Consider the following 6914-nt stretch of genomic DNA (forward strand, 5'->3'; position numbering starts at 1 on the left):
AGTTGTAACTTGCAAAATATTCATATATTTTATTGAGAACGACCCAATATGCTTAATCATTTCATAATGTTGTACAGAATTATTTTCTATAAATAATTTCTACAAATGATTTACTGAAAGCATATTAGATGCATAAATATTTTTATCTACATTCTTCAGGTACTTTGACATGCATAATTCATTTCAGTTTGATAAAATAAATTAAATCATTAAGTCATGTACTAACAATTGTTTCGGCACAACAATATGTAGAAGTTGATGAAAGCCACCTTCACAGCTCACCAAGATCACCTACATGAAAATAACCTATCGAAGGGAAACCAAAGAAGGAAGAGATGGAGCTTGGAAAAACTAAACACACTGAGAGAGAAGATATTGCAATAATGAAAAATGAATTGCTATATACTATGAGATGAATGGTATATAAAATTGCAATAGAAGAGCATGAATATAAAGTCCTCTAGGAAGCTTGTAGAACAAGCTAGAAAGTGCTAGGAGATAAGTATGACAACTAAGCATATGTCCACAAAAGGTAAAATATCCTTGATCAAGGTGAGGAGATAAGTGTGACTTAAATAGGAACAAACTCTCGTGTTCTCAATAACTTCTAGACTACAACTAGTAAATAAAGTATTAAACCTAAGTAAACTTAAGTAAAAGTGTAAATAATAATAATTTACTCTAACACAATATACCAATTATATTGTTCATAATGGAGGCTTCAAAAAAGAAAATGCTCGATATAAACACCCCAGCCAACAAATTGGCAACGCCAACAAAAAGGTATTCACATAATTCTTTTCAAATTACCAAAAATAGTGAGAAAGGAAGATGTACAAACATCTATAAAGGCACATGTCACTGACACATCATGTGGCTAATGCCATGGAAGGGACACTCACTTGACAAAGGAAGAGGGCACAAAAATGATAACAAGTAACCCCCCATGGTGCTTTATAATATAGTGTGAGTACAACTGTCTCAAAACAACGTTCATGAACCTGAAATGCAAGAGTGACACTTTATCTCAATGCGTTTATATAAAGATGCTTACAAATGATATCTATAATGATCAGAAAGTGAAATAAATTGAAATAAAAGATAGTACAGTCCAAAATAAGAGATCCCATGCCATGAAAATGATTCTCAGACCTGGAACACCCAAGATATCTACCATAGAGAAAAGAATGCCAAAAACATGATAGAAAGAGAATGGGGTAGAATTTGAAGGAAATGATAGTATTTCAAAAAAGATGACAGAATCAGCTTTTCAAAAATATAATGTTTTCAAAAATAGAGATGTGACAGAAAAGAAAAGTTCGCTGGAGTGAAAAATATAACATTTTAATTTGACTACAAAATTGAGCTACTAAACAATATCAAAACCAAAAAATACCTACACCAATGTCTCTGTCTCGGAACCAAATTTTTGATGCTTCTTTCAAATCAGAAAACTACTTTCGTATGCTCAAGTTATGGCTAAAAAACTATGAGTAGGTTAAAAAAGGACCTAAAGACCTTGTAGGAGTGCTGATGTAGTGCTAATGTCATCAAATTATTGTCTTAAATTTGATGGCCAAGGGGTCGTCGCAGCAAGAAAAGTGCCACATGGCACAGCTACAAGGTCAGCTGACATGGTAGGGGAAGAACATGTTGTGTGGCCTGGAAATGCCAACTATGTAGGTAGTACCATAGGGGTGGTGTGGAGGAGACTATAAGTTGCTGAGTGGCTACAGCAGTGGCAGAGGTCGGCAGCACTATGGGCCCAGTGGCTGGTGGGAGGCTTGCTAGTGGTGGTCAGGCTTGGGCATTATTGTAGCGACTTTGCTGGCGATGGTGGTACCTAGGAAAAGCACCGGTGGCATGGGGGTGAGGCTATAGTGGTGTGACATTGGCTGCCAAGTAGCCTTGTGAAAAAAATTTAAATTTTTTTTACAAATTGTCTGTACATTCCTCCCGGGGGGCTAAAAAACTTTCCAAATGCTACGAAAGCCAAAAGAAGGAAAATCTTATATGAATCTTGATTATAATAGGCCTTCTAAACTCAATGGCAGTGTCTATTTAGATCCAAAGTGCTCTAAAAAAGTTCTATTCCCCTTGATTAAAGAAAAATATCATAAAAAAACTAGGGTTTGTGTCTCTAAATCATGGCTTAAAAAATCCTTCAACTAGGAAGTAGCAGGGAGGCTCTGATACCATGTAGAAGTTAACGAAAGCCAACTTCATAGCTTGCCAAGATCACTTGTATGCAAATAAACTGTGGAAGGGAAACCAAAGAAGGAAGAGGTGGAGCTTGGAAAAACTAAACAAATTGAGAGAGAAGATATTGCAACAATGAAAAATGAATTTCTATACAATATGAGATGAATGATATATGAAATTACAATAGGAAAGTCTGAATATAAAGGCCTCTAGGAAGATTGTAGAACAAGATAGAAAGTGATAGGAGATAAGTATGACTTAAATAGGAACAAACTCTCATTTTGTCAACAACTCCTAGACTATAACTAATAAATAAAGCATTAAACCTGAGTAAACTTAAGTAAAAGCATAAATAATAATTATTTACTCTAACACAATATACCAATTATATTGTTCATAATGGAGGCTTCAAGAAAGAAAATGTTGGATATAAACAGCTCAACCAACAAACAGGCAACTACAACAAAAATTGTATTCACATAATTCTTTTCAAATTACATATTTTACTGCACTTAAATATGATTTTTTACAATATTCACTTTCTTTGCATACCTTTTTTTAACAAACTGCATAGATCTCTATACACATCACCAAATGAACAAGAAAACCCTTTGCAAGATGACAACAACTATATTGGTAGACAATTAGAAATAAGGTAATGATTATTGTATAGTTTAAAATTTATTGACATAGGTTTATATATTAATGCATTATATAAAATATATAATCTCATCTTTTCACAGGCTAAAGATGGAAGATAAAAAGATATCCACCATTATGGACATCTATGCAGAACAATTTGCAACTTGTTTTGAAGGTGATGTCCTTGTGACTTATGGTCTTGCCTATGCAAAAAATCTAACAAGCTCGGAAAAACCACCACTAGTACATGTTGACCTCATGGATAGTGAAGGCCAAATGATAATAACAACAAACATTACCAATCAACTCATTGATAACTTTATCATCCACCTTTTCCTGGGGCAAGTGTCCGTATAAATGATTTTGCATTAAAACAAAAAACAAAATATGGAAGAGGTGATTCTAATTATTGCCTTCAATTCACTACACAAACATCAATTGAAACAATAAACAGAGTCTGCAAGCAATAAAAGCTTATGCCTAACACAATAGTAAGTGAACTTATAGACTCCCAAGCTAACTACTCAATTGGTACATTGGGCATTTTAGTTGCAGCACACAAGCATATGTCAAAAGAGTACCAACTAAATTTAAAAGATAGAAAATCTACATTAGACACAACAATTGTAAGCTATGCAACTCATTAATCAAATAATGAGTTATATTTTCCATTATATTTTAATTTCTTTCTACACTAACTAACAAAATTCTTACATTTGCAGGTTACAATTCTTGAATTCTATGATCAAGGTTATACAAAAGTACAAGAAATCATTACATCCATGCAAACACCATTCCTCTTATTGAAGAATGTTGTATGAAGTGGACCAAAAGGAACAAATAACATTAAAACAACACCTTCCACTTTCATTGACACTCTCAATGATGCATCTACAAGAATTTTTTTACAGAAAATTGTCTCTTCAAATACATAGGTAACAAAAAAAACCATATCATATTTTAAAGACAATTATAATTACATTTAAAGTAAATAGACAAATTCACACTTAAATTATGATTCAAATTTCAGGTCATTGGCAATTTAAAACCAAACAATTCATACTTACCATTGTACCAGTTATTCTACACCCAATGCCATCATTACCACCATCCTTAACAATAAAAAATGTCCATTGCATTGCATGTGACAAAGTTACAACATTTTCTTACAACCATTCTCTGCATTATGCGATACAAAATGAAGATGACATTGTGGATTGCACCATGCATAGAGAAATCCTTCATCAACACTTACCAAAACTAATAGAAATACCATTTTAAAACTAGAAAAAAGAACATGCCAATAGTTGTATACATGCTCCAAACATTTCAATTTAAAGGCAGTTTTACAATTGCGATGAATAATAATATCACTTTCATTCTACTAGAAGACAACTATGTAAGATGAACATAGCTTCTTTTTTTTATCTTCTCTTCTCTGTTACTTACAATTTTACAAAATTATCACTTTTAAAAATTGTCCTATAACTAATTTTATTAATATAATAATTTTTTGCAAACCATAGGTTAATTGAGTATTGTAGATCTCAATGCAATCAACATTTTTTTCATTTATATACATAATAGTTTATTTTCTTTTAACAAAATATAGTAGAAACTTTTATAATCAAGTTTAAATTGTTTCAATCAATTTTGTAATGATTCACATGTTGAAGACAATGGAACTCTACTATATAGAACAATATTATGCCAATCTGTAATGGCATAAATTATATAAATTTTGTATTTTGCAAATAACTTTACTTTCAATATTCTCATACATATTTCAATAGTACTATTAATAGATTAATTCATGGAGTTGTGTGCATGAATTTGTGTTTTCTTTGTGGGATCTTTCCTATGCAATTAAAATCTAATTCATCTCAAAACTGAGGAAATAAAAGTTGGTAACGCGATTTTTTAGATGCTAAGAGGAAAATTGTATATTAAAATATTTGCAAAGTCTAAGAATTGCAATTCTCATTGCTATAGTGACTAAACAGGTCACTTTTTTCATTCTTAATTTGATGATGTGCAGTATGCATGCTGAAACTAGTCTATGGATTGCCCTTTTAAAATATTTTGAAAAGTTTTGAACTACTGTTTTTTAGGGACAACTATAGAACATGTTTACTATTTTAACTATGTTGCTGATGCATATGCAAGATTTGGCCATGCATTTGATTTAGACTAAATACAAATAATTGTTTAAACAATGTGATCTCTTTCTACTCCTAGATGCATGTGTATTCAACATAGTTCCTTATGTTGAGTTATTGGTTTCATCTATGTTTTAGCATCTATAGTTAAATTTCAATCATACACCTTTTACTTATAGTAAATTTTATGTATTATTCCATTCAACATTGTAGAATTATTGTCTCTCTCTTCAATACTTCAAAATCATTTCCATCAAATTAAAATTTGCAAAACTGTTATATACTTTGTTTATAATTTGAATTTGTCTCGGTATTGACATGATTCAAAATGCTTTGTGTAGTCCATGTTAAAATGTATTCTTGTTCTTTATACTATCATGTCACTACTATAGATGCAAATTTCAGCCTTGCACTTCACTAGCATAGGTGCTCATTCGAGCCTTGCTTAGATCTAAGGCAAGCTCATCCAACTCAGCCCAACTAGTAGCCACCTTTGACATGTGAATTTAACTAATCCACCTACCATTCATCTCATAGTTCAATTGGAAGCCACCTCTCACATGTTTATTTAAATACCATCTTGCATCATCCAATCCAACCCAACTACCACCTATCTTGCATTGGCTCATCCACTTTAACTACTAGCCACCTTCCACAGACCACTGTTGCATGCAACCCTTGTTTCACAATTCATCCAAATCATATTCATTTACTTGCTTTGGTTATTTCATATATTTTTTACTTATTGTGAAGACATCTTCCTCTGGTGGTAATTGTGAGTGTTGAGCCAACTGTAGATGTGGAAAATGCTATGGAGGGTAAAAATACTAACTTCTCATAATTTTTTTTAATGGGATTTTTGTTCTTTGAATGAATTCACTAGAGAAGATTAAATTGTGGGTTTTCTTTATTTATTTTTTAAAATTGAATATGGTTTAAAGTTTCTCTTGCTATGAAAATAAAAATTGAGATTTATAAATGAATTGTGGGATCTTTATTAATGAGCAAATAATGGTTTCTTGTGAATGCATGTGTAAGGCCTTCCCAAAGAAGACTGTAGATGCCTCTATTTTTGCTGCCCCTACTTCTGACATTGAGTATGTTCCTTTTCTCTTTCTTTTTTCATATATCTAATTATAATTTTTACCTTCTATTTTCAAATAATAAAGGGATGAGTGTACCAGGGGAGAAAGGAAGGAAATGTGAAGGTGCGTGCAAATGTGGGGACAACTGCGCTTGTGTTACAAGAACTTTCTTGCAACTATTAGCACTTAATTAGGTGGATGCATTCGGGGACAAAAGAACAAAAAACTATAGTCTAACTGTTGAGGATAAAAAAATTATATCCCTAATCAGATGATGCTGTGAATCTTAAGAAAGAGAGAAAATAAAAATAATTTCAGTAGACCAAGTGACTGTGAACCACATTTTTGTGGACAAAGGGTCTAGAAATGTCTTTTACCTTGGGCAGTGATCTTGGAGATAGGGAAACAAAGTTCAAACAATATCAATAAGTGCAATGCATGATCCAGATTCTTCAAAAATAAAGGATTAATTTCGCAAAAAAATTAGAAGTATCAGACCTAGGCCTAAGAGCTCACCGAAGGTCTGTGATTCTTAGTGAAAAATAATTATTTTTCACAACTTGTTCTCCTTGAACTCTAATGTAGGACACAAAGAGGCATTGTTGGCAAGGAAAATCAATCAATTTTGAGAGAAAGATTCTCTAGGTAAGCATCATTCAGAATTTTGACTTATAAATCAAATCCTTATTTTAGTAGTGAAAGGTTTCATTTGTCATCCTCAAGCCTCAAAATATATTCCTTGGGATATGGTTTTGCAAGTTTGTGAATAAGGGGAGTCTCTTTGCTGATAAAGAAGCATAGTCCTCATGGTAGGCATAGAATATAT

Source organism: Cupressus sempervirens, chromosome 3 (assembly GCF_028749045.1).
Source record: "Cupressus sempervirens isolate cs-2001-9-10 chromosome 3, ASM2874904v1, whole genome shotgun sequence".
Classification (NCBI taxonomy): Eukaryota; Viridiplantae; Streptophyta; class Pinopsida; order Cupressales; family Cupressaceae; genus Cupressus; species Cupressus sempervirens.